The sequence below is a fragment of the Phascolarctos cinereus genome, unplaced genomic scaffold, assembly GCF_003287225.1.
Source record: "Phascolarctos cinereus isolate Bilbo 61053 unplaced genomic scaffold, phaCin_HiC Scaffold_2;HRSCAF=192, whole genome shotgun sequence".
NCBI lineage: Eukaryota > Metazoa > Chordata > Mammalia > Diprotodontia > Phascolarctidae > Phascolarctos > Phascolarctos cinereus.
The window spans coordinates 356,588,509-356,608,107 of record NW_027555625.1 but is presented as its reverse complement, the minus strand read 5'-3'; the positions used below and the strand labels follow the sequence as shown (position 1 = coordinate 356,608,107).

The 19,599-nt window shown below is 37.2% G+C and overlaps 1 protein-coding gene across 6 annotated transcripts in view; it reads left to right on the top strand.

Moving 5' to 3' along the window:
- The window catches only part of TRAF3 (TNF receptor associated factor 3), a 164,374-nt gene that overhangs the window by 20,704 nt on the left and 124,071 nt on the right, over nucleotides 1-19,599 (top strand). Inside the window, exon 3 of one of the 6 annotated variants that reach the window (XM_078150397.1) lies at nucleotides 11,318-11,417. The exons of the other annotated variants lie outside the window; for them this stretch is intronic. The gene's annotated coding sequence lies outside the window, so the exon portion shown is untranslated. The remainder of the gene's footprint in view (nucleotides 1-11,317; nucleotides 11,418-19,599) is intronic. 6 annotated transcript variants of the gene reach the window in all.

Here is a 19,599-nt window from a genome sequence, read left to right as displayed (position 1 = left end):
TATGTTGTGGTTGTCTGAGACAACTTGGCTTCCAGCATGTTATGTCGAGGAATTTGTCAGTTTCAAGGGGAAAAAAAAAAGGCTTATGACCCTGGATCTCTGTGGGTCACTCCATCCTAAGAGAACTGAATAAATTTTACCCATCATTGTTGGAGGCCTCCCAGTATGATTTGATGGAATTCAGTGACTGAGAGTTGTGCTTGGAGAACTTCAGCTCCTTTAATATGTTTTTGAAGACTTGTCTCTTTGTTGGTTTGTTTCATTTATCAATTTCAGTTTTTCTCAAGTCATATTACCATTATTACTCTGATAATTCTGCTCTTTGTATTTTTATGCTTTTTGCCCTTGGTTCCTTTTTGGTTTTCCTCTTCTACCATACAGGTTCTTGTTAAGGAAAGTGTTTTGTAAAGGCAAACCCAATATAAATCTGTGGTTCCTTAATTTTTGACATGATTGGTTTTCTGCCTCAGATACCTGTGGTATTCCTAATTTTTAAATCAAATCAACACATATATAAATACCTATTCAATGTAAGGCAATGTGGATACATAAATGTAGAAAGTCTGATTCCAGTCATCCTAGACCTTAGACTGATTACCAACACTTAGAAGCTTTCTGATGTTGAGCAAATCATTTCAGTTTCCTCATCTGTAAAATGGTTATAATACATGTTCTAGCTACTTCATAGGTGTTTTGTGGTGTTGATGCTATATAAATCTTGAGTTTTATAGACAGCTGTTATTAAGGAAATAAGACAAACCTGTGAAATTTAAATGTACATGTATACATATATGTGGTATATACATCTGTCTGTCTGCTTTCTGTCTATCTATCTATCTGTCTTAAAGAACTGGCCTTTGAGTGAGGAAGACCTGGGTTCAAGTGATGTCTCTAGTTATGTGACCATGGACAAGTCACTTAATATCTCAGAGCCTTAAGCAACTCTGCAAGACTCTTAAATTGCAGCAGAGCTGTTGATCTGCATTGGTAAAGACAGTTTCCTCTTTAGGAGTTGCTAAAGCCAGTGAAATCACTCTGCACCAAAAATACAATTTAAGTAGTACCTTTTCTGCTTTCAGCTTGTATTGTCATCAGTATTTCTTTAATGAATCCATGGTGTCCTTGATGACAGTTTTCTTTTCATCCTATGAGACTCTTGTCTATGTCCTTCCACAAATTCTCCATAAGGGTTCTAACCAACATGGTAGAGGTCCTCCTGTAGGTCTTCTAACTTTGTAGTTGTACCAGGGCAGCACTCAGATTGGATGTTAGCTCATGCTCTTGTGACATTACTGGTCTTCTTTTTCTGATCACAATGGTCCTTTTTATCATCTGGATTTGAGGTGTCACACATGGTCAGCTGGGGAACTAGATTAAAGTACAACAGAATATAGGTAATGTTAATTGTGGTTTTCTGAGTCAGTGTGTTGCCCACAAGGATCCTTATATACAACTTAATAACCTATTTCTATTTGAGTTTGACAGCATGGATCCAGATATTATGTAATATATATATATATATATGTGTGTGTGTGTATATATATACACACATACATATACACACACACATGTAAAACACATGTACACATATATAAATTTTTTAAAGAAATTTTTGTTTTTTACATCAACTTTCTCATCCCCTCCACCCCATTCAGAGGGCCATCCCTTAAAACAAAGACTAAAAAAAGAGAGAGGAAAAAAACCAAAGTGGTTCAGTAAAACTAACCAATACATTAGCAAAATCTGATGTTATTTGCAGTATTCCGTATAGTCCCCCCACTTCTACAAAGAAGAGAGGGTGGTGTATTCTTCTATCTCTTCTTTAGCACCAGGCTTGATAGTAACGCACCCTTCAGTTTTGATTGTTTTGTTGTTGTTCTGTCAATATCCATTGTTGGAGTTGTTAAGGTATATTTTTCCATGATTTTGCTTACTTCCCTTTCCATCATTTCATATGTCTTTCTGTCCTCTGTAATCTTGATTTTCATGATTTATTATCTATCATCTTTGTGCAGTAATATTCCATTACATTTAAGTACCCTTTGTTCAGTCATTTAATAGTTAATGGACATGTACTTTGTTTCTAATTCTTTGCTACTACAAAAAGTGTTGCTATAAATATTTTGGCCTACATGAGACCTTTCTTTTTGTCATAGACTTCTTTAGGATAAATGCCTAACAGAGGGATCTCAGGCTCAAAGAATATGGGCATTTTAATCACTTTCTTAATATAATATCAAATTGTTTTCCAGAATGTTGAGACCAATTCATAATGCTACTAAAGGTGTGTACATATTTACTGATTTTTCCACAACTCCTCCAGTATCAGTAATTCCCATATTTTATCATTTTTCTACTTTGTTGAGTGTGAGGGGAAGTCTCAGAGTTGTTTTGATTTTTATTTCTGTCATTATTAATGATTTGGAACAATGTTTCAAATAGTGTTAATTTGTAGTTCATTGAGAGCTGTTTGTTCTTATCCATTGGGGAATGAATCTTAGCATTAAGTATTTTATCTCCTGTCTTGGAAATCTATCTATCTATCTATCTGTCTATCATCTATTTATCTATCTATCTATCCATCCATCGGTCCGTCTAACTGTTCTTCTATCTTGGATAAATATGTGTGTATCCCTTTTCAGAGATAATCAGTACAATTTTTTAAAAATTTGCAATGACTTCTTTTCTTATCCTAGTTGATTGATTTTGTTCATGGAAAACCTTTTTAGTTGGAGAGTCAATAAACATTCATTAAGCACCTACTATGTGCCAGGCACCGTGCTAAGCAGTGGGGGCACAGAGAATGGCAAAAGACAGTTCTTATTCTTGAGCAGCTCAGTCTGTTGCAGGAGACAACATGCAAACAACTACGTGTAAACAGCTATGTGCAGGATAAATAGGAAATAATCAACAGAGAGAAGGCATTAACATTAAGTGGGATCAAGGAAAGGATTCCTGTAGGTGAGATTTTTAGCTGGGACTTGAAGGTAGCCAGGAGGAGTTAAGAGATAGCCAGACATGGAGGACAGCCAGTGAAAATACCAGGAGTTGGGAGGTGGAGTATATTTTCTAGGAAGTGTCACTCGATTAAAGAGTATGTGGTAGGTATAAGGTGTAAGAAAACTAGAAAAGTAGTGGCGCTGGGAATAGGTTATGAAGGACTTTGAATTCCAAGTAGAAAATTTTATATTTGATCTTGAAGGCAGTAGGGAGCCCCTGGAGTTTACTGAGTAGAAGGGTGACATACTGGGACCTGAACTTTAGGAAAACCACCTTAGTGGCTGAATGGAGATGATTGGGAGTGGGGAGAGACTTGTGGCAGGGAGATCCACCAGCAGGCTATTGAAATAATTCAGGCATGAGGGAATAAGGGTCTGCATGAGCATGGTGGCAGTCTGAGAGGAGAGAAGGAGACATATACGAGAGACATTGCAAGGATAAAATTGACGAGCTTTGATTTTATGTAATCAGAATTATCCATTTTGTTTTTTGTGATTGCTTCTGTCTTTTTTGTTCTACCCTCTAGAGGGCCATAGCTGTGAGAGGAATCTGATCTGGGCCTCTTCTAATTATTTTATGCTGTGACCTTTAATATTCAGGTTACATACTGGATCATATCTTTTATGCCATTCCTTGCATGCATGTTATCATTAGTAATGTGCTGCAGCATACAATGTGTCTCTGTTAACCTTTTAGGGAACCGGAAGTTTTGGTTTTTCAGGGACTGTGTTCTCAGATTCATAGACATTGTTGCCAGAATATTGGTATTAAAAGGATGGTTTTTATTTTAAGGAGCATCTTGGGGATGTTGGAAGGGGCTGCACAATTCTTAGGGTCATAGATTCAGAGCTAGAAGGGACCTCATGCCATCTAGTCCAGTCCTTTCACTTTATAAATGAGGAAACTGAGGTCCAGGGATGCTCACTAACTTGCCCAGTATCACACAGATAGAAGGTATCTGAGATGTGAATGATCTCAGGTCCTCTCACTCCAGATGCGTAGACAGGAGTACCTGGAGGACGTCATCCCCCCACAGGAAATTTCATTTCTATTTGGATTCTTTACTGGACATATTCCCTGACAATGATGAACACCTTTGTCTAGCATCTATCTTTATTTTATGCCTTGCTTGATTGACATTGATAATCAATGCATCACTGAACAGATCTGTCTCTGTTTTTGCATCTAATGAAAACTTGTGTGATTTTTAACATATGCCTTGGAGACGTGGCTAGATTTCATTTTACCAAATCAAATGCCATTTTATTGTCAACAGGAAATAATCACAATGAGATTTTGTACGCTCTGCATGTTCCAGTCAGTTGAGTAACTGTGAAGATGTGGTCTGATGCAGAATGCAGTTTGTGAAAACCTGCCTGTTCCCTTTTCATATTCTCCTCAAGGTTACCCTAGATGTGTATGTAGATCTCATAGAGAGGCATGTAGATTAGCAGTCACTGCTGCCTTCATAGTAGTCCTTTTGGATAGTAATGCCATCTGTAATTTTCTTTCAATTGTTAGAAATCTTTCAGATTGTTTTGAATTTTAATGTTGTATTTTTTCAATTGCATGTGAAAACAATTTTTAGCCTTTGTTTTTTACAATTTTGAGTTCCATATTCTCTCCCACCTCCCCTCTCCTCCCCGATCATTGAGAAGGCAAGCAAATTGATAACGGTGATACATGTTCAGTCATGTAATACATATTTTCGTATTAGGCATGTGAAATCTTTCAGATTTCTTAAGAATCAGCCTTATCAAAATTCTGTTACCTCTAAAATAGATTTCTAAATGAGTATATTTGGTCTTGGGCCAGCTGTTTTCCAGGCATCATATTCTTTACTGCCATTTCTAATTCCTATCTAGCTTATTGGGAACTGTTGTGTTTAGTCTGTGTATGGTATTTGCACTGTCATAAGTAACAAAATAGTTTGTTACAGAAATGAATAGATCTCTTCCAATTTGATGTTTGTTGACCTCCTAGTTTCCTCTTTAAATGTTGTGGGATTGGTCTGGCTTATTTGAGTTTCATGCCAAGCATTCTGCAAACTCTTCCCCCCCCCCCACTGCTTCTTGTTCATTTATGAGGCAATATTGCTCCTAATCTTCTACCCTCTTTCTCCATAGGTTTTAGTAAATGAGTTAATGTTCTAAACTGTTGCGGCCCTTGACTTCCACCTCTTTTTTCTTGGTAAGGAGAGGAAACGTTTGCAAACTGGGGTGGTTTTGGGGCTCATTTGTTTTCCTTGTTAGGGTAATCGCTCTGTATTGGTTAAACTTCTGTAGGAAATTATGCTAGTCAGTGTCATTGTTTTTTTCCTTTAGCCAGTTCTCATTTAAAAAAAAAATAGGTCAGGCTGAAGCTGTTGTGATTGCATGCCATATCATCTTCTCATAGCTTTTTTTTTCTTCCTCTGAGTTGGTGCCAGTTTTGGTCTTTTCTGTAACAAGTGGATGGGTAGACTGAATAGGCAGTGATTCAGTCAGTTAGTCAATAAACATTTATTAAGCACCTGTTTTGTGTCAGGCACTGTATTAAGTGCTGAGGATCCAAAGAAAGACAAAAACAAAACAAACAAAACAAAAAATAGACCCTACTCTCGAGGAGCACACAAATCTAATGGGGCAGACAACATGCAGATAATTACGTATAAATGATATTGTTGTTGTTCAGTCATTTCAGTTGTGTCCAACTCTTTGTGACCTTATTTGGGGTTTTCTTGGCAAAGTTACTGGAGTGATTTGACATTTCCTTTTCTAGCTCATTTTATAGATGAGGAAACTGAGGCAAACAGGGTTAAGTGATTTGTGCAGAGGCACATAGCTAGTAAGTGTCTGAGGCTGGATTTGAATTCAGGGAGATGGGTCTTCCTGACTCTAGGCCCAGTACTCTATCCACTGTGCCACCTAGCTGCTCATAAATGACATATACAAGATAAATTGAAGATAATCAATAGAAGGAAGGCACTAGCATTAAGAAGGGGATTCAGAAAAGGCTTCTTGTAGAAAGTAGCATTTTAGCTGGGACTTGAAGGAGAGATAATTCCAGACATGGGGAACAGCCAGTGAAAAGGCAGAGTTTAGACATGGAGTGTCATGTTTGAGGAATAGCAAGGAGGATGGCATCCCTGGATCACAGAGTATATGGTGAGGACATGGGATAGTGGAACAAGAGGGAGTAAGATGTAAGAAAACTGGAGGGAGTAAGAAAGATGTTAGAAAACTGGAAAGGTCAGATTATGAAAGCCTTTGAAGACCAAACAGATGCTTTTATATTGTTACTAGAGGTGCTAGGGAGCTCTTGGAGTTTATGGACTTGGGGGTAGTGTAAGTATATGATCAGTGTTAATGTTTTTTCCTCTAGCCAGTCCTTTTTGTTTTTTAATAGGTCAAGTTGGAGCTGTTGTAATTGCACATCATGTCATCTTCTCATAGCCTTTCTTCTGAGTTGTTGATTTTGATATTTTCTCTGACAGGTTAATGGGTTGACTACATAGGCAGCTGATTCAGAAATGAATTCCATATTGGAAATCTGTTGTTTCCTGTTTCATTTTTTTGTGATGTTCAGTGCTCACCATCTTGTTCAATGCTAACCATCTGACTCTTCTTGTAGAAAATATTTATAAATATAGGCATAAGGTTTATATGTAGTCTATAAAGCCTCTTTCTTAATCTGGAACCTTATTTTCTGACATTTTAAAAATCATTCTTCCATGTACACACCTGTTCATTGGAGTCTCTGAATGTTAGAAGTATATATTGATTTAGTCTGGAATATCTTAGTAAGTGATTTGTAGAATTTCTGTACCTCCTACAAGTTTTGGCACATAAGCTGTAGTTGTATTTTTTATTTTTATTGTTATAGATATCCTACGTTCTCCAAGGTAAGATAGTCCAGTGTCCCACAAAATGATTACTTTTGTGGCTCTTGGGTTGTATTAAGCCAGGTCCTTTATTAGTCTCTTCAAGAACTTGTAAACCATCCTTCCATTTTGCCCTGCTTTCTTTTTGGCATTGAAATATATTAGAAACTGAGTGCTGGACTTGGAGACAGTCTGCTTAGGTTTGCCTTCCACCCCTGTTGCATAGCCTGGTTAAGTCATGTAACCTGTCAGAGCTCTCATTTTCTTATCTGTAAAATGGGATAATAGTAACTATAATGCCTGCATTGCAGGAATATCCTTAAGGATCAAATGAGATAATGTATGTAGAGCGTCTTGCAAACCTGATGAGCCACTATAAAGAAATCAACCATTATTATTCATTTGCATTGAAACAGTCAATATTGATATATTTTAATTCTTCAGTAGTATATTTGCTCATGGTCATTAGACAGAGGTCTCTCATTTAAATATTCACAGTGAATATTTATAGCTGGTTTAAAATACATGTAGTGTTTATCATCCTCTGTCCCCTCTTCTAGCATTCCACTTTTCGTTATTGTGGAAATGAAAGGAGGCCTCATAGGACTGAGGATGTTTCATTTTTCTTTGTCTTGTGGATTAGCACAGTCAAAAAATTCATCGTCTACTGGCCACCCTACAGATGATGAGTTTCTTCTTATTGAGCTAGGGTATTCTTTGAATAGCAGGTACAGCTTTTGACTGGGCTGTGATCAAAACCTTTCCAGTGTGATAGAATCTGTCAGAGCTTGTACTCCATTGGCATAGTCACTCTCTGACATGAGATTAATTGAGTTCCAAGGAGAGAGAGATCACTTTGGGTTGGAATGCTAGAGAAGGATTTATGGAAGAGGTGGCAATCTGCTGTAGTTATAATCAGGATTTTTTTTAGAGCTGGAAAGGGAACTTTGAGGTCATGTAGTTTAATCATTTTATTTTATAGGTGAGGAAACTGAGATTCAGAGAGGGAAATAACTTGCCCCAGGCACATGGCAAGACTGTTATATTCTATAAAAGGAATGGCTTAAAAGTTTGAAGGAGTAACTGGTTAAAGCAAACTACACCTATAATGGGGAAGTGGGAACTTTTTATTTGCAACTTGGGTCATTTGTATAATTGCAAAGCATGTTTCATCTACTTAGAAATGCCCCCAATCAGTAAACATCCATTAGCACTTAGTATGTGCCAGGCACTGTATATCTCACATATAATGGAAGATACAAACATAAGGCAAAAACAGTCCTACCTCAAGGAGCTTATGCTCTAATGGGAGAGACAGTATGTACACATGCAGTAGATACAAAGTAGAGACAAGGAAACTTTATAGGGGAAGGCACTTGCAGGTGGAGAAAGACCACAAGAAGCTTTTTGCAGAAGGTGGTGTTTGAGTTGAGGAAGCTAGCTAGGGATTATAGGGAAGGAGAACATTCTAGGCTTGGGGAATAGTCAGTGCAAGGACACAGAAATGGGATAATCATGTGTTAGGAACAATGTGTAGGCCATTATGGCTGGACTACAGATGTGTAGAGGGGAGTAATAAGTAAAAAGACTAGAAAGATAAGAAGTCTTAAAGAAATTTAAAAGCCAAGTGGGTTTTATATCTGATCATAGAAATAATAGGACATGACTAGAGTGGTACTGTGGTATAATATGATCAGACCTGTGCTTTAGAAGATAAGTTTGGCAGCTGTGGGGAGGATGGATTGGAGGTAGGGAGACAATTAGAGGCAGGAAGTACAGTTAGAAGGCTATTGCAATATTCCAGGTGAAGGGTGATGACAGTCTGAACTAAACTGATGGCTGCATGGATAGAGGGAAGGGACTATATATGAGAAATTCTGGTAAAGTAGAAATGAGAATATTGATATGGTTTGATTTCTCTAGTTGTATGTCTACTGGTTGGACAAAGATCTCACATTTAAATACTTATAGTTAATATTTATAGATGACCAAAAATATGTGGTGCTGGTGGTTGCTATCACAAAGATGCTTTCAGTGAACCTGCAAAAGCTGAACTTACATCCTAATTTGTTGTTGAGTCGTTTCAGTTGTGTCCAACTCTTTGTGACTCCATTTGAGGTTTTCTTGGCAAAGATACTGGAGAGGTTTGACATTTCCTTCTGCAGCTCATTTTACAGATGAGGAAACTGAAGCAAACAGGGTTAAGTGATTTGCCCGTGGTCACACAGCTAATAAGTGTCTGAAGCCAGATTTAAACTCAGAAAGAGGAGTCCTCTTGACTCCAGCCCCAGCACTCTATCCATGGCACCTTCTAACTGCCCCAAAATATGTGGTACTGTGACAAAAATCCTAAGAGAGGTTCTTTCCTTTTTCTGTGACTTTCTCCCTAGTTTAGAGAAGTCATGTAGAAGGTTTTTGTTATTGTGTTGATTATTGTGCCAATTGCAGAAAAACTATAGAGTTGTACTTCCCCTTGGTATTCAGGGAAAGTGGAGGATACTGGAGCTTTGGTGGTGCAGCTATTTTTTTGATTATGTGCATTCATTTAAGCACCCTGAGTATTCTAGTGTAGTCAGTACAAATAAATTAAACATCAGGCAGTAATTAAGCATCTCTCATGTGCCAGACACTATGCTAGGTGATAAAAACACAAAGACAAAAACGAAAGTCTTTGACCTCAAGAAGTTTATATAAAAGATATGTCTCTCAGCTTTAGTTTCCTTATTCATAAAATGGGGATGATAATAATGTCTGGTAGTACTTACCTTATAGGATAGTTGTGAGGTTCAAATGCTGTAATGTATATAAACACACTTTGTAGAACTTTCAACGAGTTGCTTAACCTTTGTCTCAGTTTCCTCATCTGTCAAAGGGAGATAATAATAGCACCTCCCTCACAGGTGGTTGTGAGGCTAAAATGAGATCACATTTGTAAAGCACTTTACAAAACTTAAAGATATATGTGTGTGTGTGTATGTTTGTGTATATACATATACATACACATATATGTATATATATGTATGTGTGTGCATGTATATATGTATACTAGCTAATGTTATTATTCATTGTCAGTTGACATTATTTTGGAATCCTATAATGTTCATCTATGGAACATGGAAATATCCATGGAAAGACTTAGGTAGGAATTGCATAGAATGAGAAGGCTTGTAATCCTCACTACTGAACATGGTACCCAGATCACGAAAACATAGAAACATATCAAAATTTCAATATAATCATAGCTTTTAGAGCTGTACAGGACCTTTGAGATCATCTAGTTCAGGCTCCTCTTTTTTTTTTTTAAGATGAGGAAACTCGGAAATAGAGTTGCCTTATCACTGAGAGGTACAACCAGGGATCCTGAAGGATGTGAGGATTCTCTGGAATTAGTTATTTTGCGTGTCTACCTGCTGCATGTCTGTTTTACTTCAAAACTTCAAAAGATTTGGGCTTTCATTAGACTGGGTACTCTTTCTACCTCTACAGATTACAGTCTTTCTATATCCCCAAAGATTGTTTCATAATTTTCTTTGAAAATTAAATCAAAATTAAATCAAACAAATTAATCACTTATTGGTCTAACTTCTGGTGATAAATTTGTTTTGAATACTTACTGGGATACTAATCAGTCACACTCATATAGAAGAAGTGTGGTGTAATAGAAAGAACACTAGATTGGGAGTTAGGAACCTTGGATTTGACTACTGACTGCCAGTTATGCCCTTTGTGACCTTGGGCAAGTCACTGCATCTTTTTGGACCTCAGTTCCCTGATCTGTAAAATGAGATTGGATTAGGTCAGGGGTTCTTAACTTTTTTTGTGTCGTGGATGCCTTGGCAATCTGGTGAAGCCTGTGGACTTCTCAGAATAATATTTTTAAATGTATACAATGAAATATATATGATTACAAAAGAAACCAATTGTATTGAAATAAAAGTATAACTTTTTTTTTCCATCCCACTTCCTGGACTCCTTTAAATGGACCCTAGGTTAAGAACTCTGGATTAGGTGATTTCTAAGGTCACTTTGAGCTTGAAAAGTGGCTAGTGATGATTTTTTTTTTTTAGGTTCCCACAACTACCAAAAACTTTAATCTTTTGCTATGTGATGATTTACTATAATTTGCAAAGTCCGTTCCTCACAACAATCCTGTTAGTTAGATAGTTTCATTTTATAAGTGTATTCCAGACATTGGGTCTGGCTTGTACCGATGTACAGAAGCACAATGGCTTATCAAGTCAGGGGAATAGTTAGTATGCCAAATGGCGAGAATGTAGAATGGGTGAATGGGAGTAATGTAAAATAAGGCTGGAAAAATTGATTGAAGCCGGTTATGTATTGTCATAATCTTGAATACTAGGCTAATAAGGAGTTTGTATTTTATCCTAGAGACAATTAGGAGACATTGAAGGTTTTTGAGCAGGGGAAAATGACATGACTGAATTTGTGCCTTAGGAAGATTATTTTGGCAACTGTGTGGTGGATGGATTTGGAGAGGAGGAAAGAGACTGGAATCTGGGAGACCAATTAGGAGGAGGCCATTATAATCTTCCAGGTGAGTGGTGATAAAGGTCTAAACTAGGGTTGTGCTAATGTCAATGGGGAGTAGGGACAGATTTGAGAAATTTTGTGGAAACAGAATTGACATTTTTGGTGTAGCACATTGAGTTCCCAGAATAGTTACCCCAGGCTTAAGGTGCTCTCTGAGTCCATATCCACATGATAGCTCATGAGGCCCAAATGGTGGTGGTTTTTTTAAAATCAGTGAAAGGGAACATTTCGTTCAAAGAAAGGCATATAATAAAATAACATAGTAAGACAATTTGTAATAAAAAATTCTTTCCATAAATATAGTGTACCTTTCCCCACAAATATATAGATAGATAGATAGATAGATAGATAGATAGATATAGATATAGATATAGATATATCTATATCTATCTATCTCAATAGTAAGAATGAGCATAAAAGGGACTATGCATGAGGGCCCTAAATGTGGAAAATATGTATAGAGGGACACTTTGCACCTCTGATATGGCAGGATCCATGATGTCTTCTGGTGATGTCATCATATTGCTCTCACTAGGCTTATTCTTTGATGAACACTGTGTTTCTGCTGCATGCATTCCTCCAGTAAGAACTGCTGGGCTCTCAGTCAGTGCTTCTGTGCTTATCTCTTTAAGGTTAGTCTCAATCTGCTATCTATGGCTAAAACCTGATCCTAATAGCTACCACACACAGCTTACAAAAGCTAGGTAGAGTGCTCCCAAGCTAAGATTAAGTCTTTCCTTTTTGACCCTTGGACTAGACTGGAAATCAAAGCCTTCTGTCACAGATAATTATGTGGTTTGGGGTTAAGACAATTTGACACACTCCTTAGACTTCCTTTGGCTTAGCTGCAAATTACTTTGAGCCATAACAAAAGGTAGGCTAAGGATACTAGGTTCTATCCACCTAGCCCAAATTCCTGTCTTTATTTTGCATATCAGTGTGTAGCAAAGTCTTGAGTGCTTTATGCTATATTTATGACTTATACACAATTTTGGTAAAGTTATAACATACTGCTAAAATATGTATTGCCTTTGATATTTCCTTTCAGAAATCACTACAAGTCTTTCAAGTCTAAGTTTTCCAACAATCTGTTCTGTTTCTTTCTTATTTATCTTCTTTGTTAGGATTATCCATCTCTGAGAGAGGAATATTAAAGATTCCTGCAATTATACTATGACTTTTTTTTTTTGCAGTTTGTTTAGTTTTTGCTCTAAGAACTTAGATGTCATGCCATACATAGATATGTAATAGAGTATTGTTTCTTTGGCCTTCCTTAACTTGTAATATAGTTTCCCTATTTATTTCTCATGACTTGTCAATTTTAATTATTGCATTATCTGAAATGATGATTATAACTGCTACTTTTTTTAGTTGACTGAAGCATAGTAAGTTTTGTTTCAATCTAATTCAATATACATTTATTAAGTATCTGCTATGTACAAATAACTGTTTTAGGTGCTATAAAAATAAACCAAAAAAAAACCCCAAATCTTTCTCTCAATGTGTATCAGCTCTCATTTTCATACAAGAAATGTATGTAATGTAAATAAATGGAAAAAAGCACAAACTCAGCATTATAACTTTAACTGTGAATGGATGAAATAAAATAATAAGAAAAACAATTAATGAAATAATGAGAATGAAATCCAATAAAATAATACAAATCCCAACAATTTGCTGTATATAAGAAACACAATTGTTGCCTTTCTTAATCCATTCACATTTAAGGTTATAATTATTGTTTATTTTCCTCTGTTTTTTTCTTCCTCTTCCTTTAAGAAAGTACATGGTCTCCTCTCCTACAGACCTTCTCCCTCTCCTCCTATTACCTTGCCTTAGCCCATGTTCCTTGAATTTACTTGTAATACTATTCTCTCTTTCTTACATCTTTTTTATCCTACTTATTCTCTACCAAGGTAAGAGTAAAGTTTACAATCTTGCTCTTCTCCCTGCCCGCCATTTCACTCTCTTAATTTCAGTAATATTCAGTTGTGGAACACCTTTTGCAAGAAATGTTAATTTGCTTCATCCTTTTCCATAGTCCTCTCCTCTTCTACGCTACTCTGGAGTCCATTTTTCTATTAATTTGTGTTGCATTTATGGCATACTTTTTTTATTTTTCAATGTCCTTTACATAAAGTGGAGCTTTTAGAAGGCAAATTTCTTCTAACCAGCCAGTCCGTTAGTTTGATTGTGATTGTGGATGCTATCCATTTTCTCCTTCCCTATCCCTTTTTAATTTTTTCCCCCAAAACATTTGTGTTGGTGCTTCTAAAGAGTCACTCTCAGAAATATTAATTTATGAATGAGGCATTGTGGTTGAAATCAATCTGTATTTTTTAATAGGATTTACATTGTGCAAAAAATGTTTCTCTTTTCTGCTCTCCTTGTAATTTTTGTTACTCTAAGTTTTCTTAATGTTATGTTTTGAGGTTGTGGGGTTAAGACAAACTCTTACTGCATCATCTTTCTGGAAGAGGACAGTGCAATGGATGAATTGTTTAAGTTTAGGTTCAAGACTGTGAAGGGAGGAAAGTGGTGTCAGATTAGGGGTTCTGACTTGGGAGGACAGTGAGGGATAGAGTTAGGGCAAAGAAGTTAAGAGGAGTGAGGTAGTCGGTGAGGTTAGAAGAGGAGATTGTGATCAGAGAGGAGAATTTCAAAGTTCAAAATATGGAGGCAGAATTCCTTTGGGTGTGACCCTTTGAGTATCTGAGATGATGTAGATTTATAAATCATAAAGAGTTCAGGAGGCTAATGAACTGGGAGGCCGTTTGGAGAGACTTTATGGTTGTTATTGTTCATCCTTCACTCTTGAAGACCAGTGACATCACAAAGGTGATGTAATGACTTGTATGTGAATTGGATTTAAGTTGTCAGCCTCACTCTTCCAGAGTCTTCAAAGCCCAGGGGCATATAAAAGTCAAGATGACTGGTGACGGCCCAGGATGCAGTAGGTGACTTAGGCCTTTCTAAATTAAGTTCTTTCCCAGGTCTCTATTTGTTTGAGACAATGCCCATTCAATAACTAAGGGCTAGGTAAGAATTGAGACACAAGATGGCCTACTTTGCCATCACAAAAATAGCAGAGAGGGGAAGACCCGGAAGACCCTCAGAGTTTCTGGCCAGAACAGAACAACTGCTAAACAAATTGTGGTACCTGATTGTAATGGCTTTAGGGCTATCTTTGTTGTGTTCCTTTGGTTCAAAAGCAAAAGAATTTGTTTTTAAAAGAAAAAAGTTGTCAGAACTGGCAACAGTGTAGATGCCTATTGATTGGGACAATTGCTAAACAAATTGTGGTACCTGATTGTAATAGAATATTACTATGCAATAAGAAGCAATGAATACGAAGATTTCAGAGAAGCATGGGAAGATTTATGTGAACTGATATACATTGAAGTAAACAGAACCAGGGCAACCATATACATGACTTCAACTACGTAAATATGACCAAAAAAATCTCAAACGGAATACAGCTAAATTATGATGACACAGCTTTTCCCTAAAAAAGAGAGGAGCAAATTCAGTTCCCCCCCTTTGCAGAGGTGAGGGATTGTGGGTATGAGGCATGATACAGACTTTCAAATTCACTTGATGTGTTAGTTTTGCTAAACGTCTTTTTTTCCTTCTTTTTTATTCCAAGGAATGAATTGTTGAGGAGGAGAGGGAAAATGTATTTGGAAATGAAGGTGATGTAAAAACAAAAACATCAACTTAAAAGAATAGCAAAGCAATTGCTCTAGCTATGTGCCAGCAAAAAACCTTACCTATAGAAAAAGACCTTCTTGGCTTTTCTTCCCTTACAAAATGAATTGCTTTGTTATCCTTGAGTCTTGGCTATGCAGCATCTCATTTTGTAAACAGGACATTCTCAACCCTGAAGCCCCCAGTTCTTTAGAGCAGGGTAAGGATTCTTCTAGCTAAGTAGCTTAGGCTCAGTTCTTCCTCATCACTGAGTTTAGGCTGACCTCACTCTAGTTAATGGTGAACATTGCCGTGATTGTAATTTCTGAAGCTATGCTATAAGCCATGAAGGGGCTGTTTACCCAATAGCTAGCAAACAGCTCTGATTTTGGCTCTCCTCTTTTTTTCCAATCCTCAACTTCTTCTATTCTTCCACTTAGGTAAGTGGGTAGGGAAAAAAGCCTGGACAGAGCTAAGCCCAGGAAATGAAATTATCCTCTCCTTGCCCAGCAACATTCTTAGCCTTTCATATGTAGATGTGGTCAGCTGAAGGAAATGAGGTTCTGGGCTTAGCTTTACATTAGATGTAAAACACTGTTTTCATGGGCCTGGCAATTGAGTATATGTTATTTGTCTGAGGACCAGCTTACATTCTTACTTCAGAGGTGTTCATTATCAGGTAATGGCATTTTTGGCCACAGCACAAAAGATTGTAGCATAGAGAAAGGGCTATCTTTATTAGAGGAGACAGTATTTACACGGTTGAAATGCGACTGATCCATGGAATCATCTCCTCTGAGAACTGGGGTGGACTTCAACTGACCTTTTGTCCAGCTTGTCCCTGAAAAGTAATAAATACAATGTCCCTGACAAGAAATTCTCTAGTCTCTACTTGAAGATGTCAAATGATGGGGAGCCCATTACATCCTAATGCAATCCATTCCACATTTGCACAGCTCTGATTGTCAGGAAGTTTTCCCTTCAACTGAGCTGACAATTTCACTGCAGCTTCTACCCATTGCTTCCATGGCTACCTTTTTGAGAGCAAGAGCAAGAGCAAGAGAAGAGCAAGTGTAATCTCTCTTCCACATAATGAGTGGTAATGTGGGGTGGTGAAGAAAGTACTGACTTTGAAGTTCGAGGACCCAGCTTTGGATCCTAGCCCTGCTGCTTATTCTACTATGACTTGGGCAAATCACTTCATTTCTTTGAGGTGTTTTTGTTTCTTTTGTCTGGAAAAGTGGGGAGGGGGGAAGGAACTATATTAGATGATCTCTAAGGCTCCCATAACTCAGAATCCTTTTAAATACTTGAGGACAGCTATCATGACTCAACTAGGTCTTCTCTTCTAGGCAAAATATTCCCAATTCCTTCAGTTTATTGTCCCATAACATGGTTTTGAATACTCTCAGCATTTTTTGTCTTTTGCTAGACTCATTTCAGATTGTCATTTTATCCATTCTTAGAGGACTTCAAAGCAATCACCTTCACAAAACTGACATTAAGCTCCTATGAATGTGACCTAAGGTCGTACTAGCTTCTTTGGCCATCATGGCCCATTCTTCAATCAGTTGATCAATAAACATTTCTTAAGTGTCTACCATGTGGCAGGAATTGTACTAAGCACATTATTGACTCATAAGATGTGAAGTAGTGACTTGAATTTATGATATTCATGTGATTTATAAATCAGACCCACTCTGATCAACAGATCTCCCAACTATTCCCAGTCATACTCACGAGAATATCTTTTTACATTCTCTATTTTCTAGTAGTCATAATTTTTTTAGTTCTGTTTTTTGCCACATTAATGATGACTATTGCCGATTGCTATTTAGGCACATGGCCAAATATTCCTGGGGAATGTGATTTCCTGTACAGTGTTTGAAGAGGAGAAAAATCACTCACTTGTCCATTATTTCAAAAAGTATATTAGTGGATGATTCACAGTGACCGGCCCACCTTCCCTCGGAGTTGGGGTTTTTGCGTAGGGGATTTTTCAGTCAGTTATTCTTTCCTCATCTTTTGTATATTAAAAGAATGAAGGCAGTAGTGCTTGGGGGAACTAGTGACCATGCTTTCAGGGGAATTGTATAACCTTTGAGCTATGTGCATTAGTTCAGTTCCATCTTGGTTTCTTTCTTGCTAAGAAGAAAAGCTAATCTTACAATACAATGTAATGTAACATTTATTAAGCGGCACAGTGTGTTAATGTGTTAAGCACTGAGGAAGATAAAAAGTTTAGATAATCATGTATGCATAATGACTTGGAATTGAAATAGTCATCTAGTATGTAAATCAGTTTTGGAAGACTATTGGTCTGTTTTTAGTGTTTTCTGGCAAGGATTTAAAATACACATACACGTGTGTTATATATGTGTATGTGTGTGTTCATATATATGTGTGTGTATATATGTGTATTATAGGCATAATATACATATATATTTGTCTGAGGACCAGCTTACATGCTTAGTTCAGAGATGTTCATTATCAGGTAATAGCATTTTCAGCCACAGAACAAAGGCCATCTACTGCAGAATAGAAAAGCACATATGTACGTATATATATTTGTTTTAGAAGTTTGTCAAATAAAATTGGGATAAGAATAGTAGCTAGCATTTATGTAGCAGTTTAAGTTTTGAAAAGCACTTTAGAAATATAGCAGGGAAGTGTCAGAGGCAGAATTTGAACTGAGGTCTTTTTGACTCTGAATCCAATGCTCTGCACCACCTTGCTGACTTTAGACCTGTGATTTCATTTGTATAGGGAACTAATAGGTAAGGAAACTCCTTTTACTAATAGAGGTTGGTAACTTTTCTACAATTTTTAGTCTTAAAGAGCTGCCCAGAGCATGGAGGTTATGAACCAATTGGAACATTTTCTAATGAAGGCCATGCTACCTTGCCACTGTATCAGAGATAAGAATTTTGACCTTTACAAAAAAATACTAGAAATTTCATTGTTATAGCTTCAATAAGAGAAATCACACTTTTTCTCCATAAAGGTAGTAATATTTGTAGTTGAAATGATGTTTGATCTGAAAGCCTAAACCAGAGGTGGGGAACCTGCGGCCTTGGGGCCACATGTGGCCCTCTAGGTCCTCAAGTGCAGTCCTTTGAGTGAATCCAAACTTCACTGAACAAATCTCTTTGATAAAATAATTTGTTCTATAAAACTTGGAAGTAGTTAAAAGGCTACACCCAAGGATCTAGAAGGCCACAAGTTCCCCACTCCTGGCCTAAATCTTTCCAATTAGAAGAAGATAAGGGGCAGCTAAGTGGTGCAGTGGAGGGAGCTGTGGCCTTGGAGTCTGGAGGACCTGAGTTCAAATCCAGCCTCAGACAATTGACACTTAAACTGTGTAACCATGGGCAAGTCACTTAAACCTGGTTGCCTTACCAAAAAGCAAAAAACAACAACAACAACAAAACCCATAGTATTTTCTCCAAAACTATTAGGCCATCCTTCATTGCATCCGTAGATATTCAGCTATACCAAACTTTTAAAATTAAAATGACTTTACACGTTTTAACAGAGTTAGACATTAATTTGCCTTCCCGGGAGACGGAAGTAGTCAAAGTTCCCTTTACAATCACATGCTCTCATAGGAATCATACAAGTTCCCTGAAAAAAGCGTTAACTTTTCTGCTTTACATGTGAATTAACTCAGAAGGTGGTATGGTATAACAGAAAGAGCACCAGACTGAGAGGATACCAGCACCACACAGTCAGTATGCCAGAGGGAGGATTCAAATTCAGATCTTCTGCCTTTGAAGTTGGCTCTCTAGCCACTGTCCTAGGCTGGCTCTGTTTCTCAAGTAAAGGAAATTAAAGATGCTTAGCCTCACCTGAAGTCCTCCTCTAGTGCTATATTGTTGTGTGGCGGTGACCTTCGGTTCTTAGGGGCTGTGGTGGCAGAATATAAGCTCTAGTGAGCAGATACCATCAGGTTGAAGGGCTTCAGGTGTAAATCTGGTGGCAAACTCTTCTATAGTCTTACTAAATTTGTAGATGTTCATCACTAGAAAGTAAAAAACGATGGCTTTCTGAGGAAATTACGGATTTTTTGAAGTATGTAATAAAGATATGTAGAAATCAAAGATTAGAGTTAGAAGCTAGAGATTATCAAGGGTAACATTTTCATTTTTTTATGTGAGGAAACTGGGGCTTTGAGTAGTGAATGACTAGTTCACTCATACAGCTAAACGTGAGAACTGGGACTCAAATTTATGGCTTCTGATTGCAAGGCTAGTGTTGTTTTGGCCATATCACACTAGGAGCCTTTTACTATAGAGGATCACAGGCAGTCTTCTGGGTTGTTGTGTTCAGAAAATTCATAAATAGCCTAGTATGACATTAAGCCTTCTTCATGACACATCTGTTGGCTCATCAAGATTCTGCACTACAAAGAATAATTTTTTTTTTTTGCCTATTTTGGAAAATAGTGAAACAATTATTTTTAGTGAATAGAAATCAAAATTGAGTGAACTATACTTTTT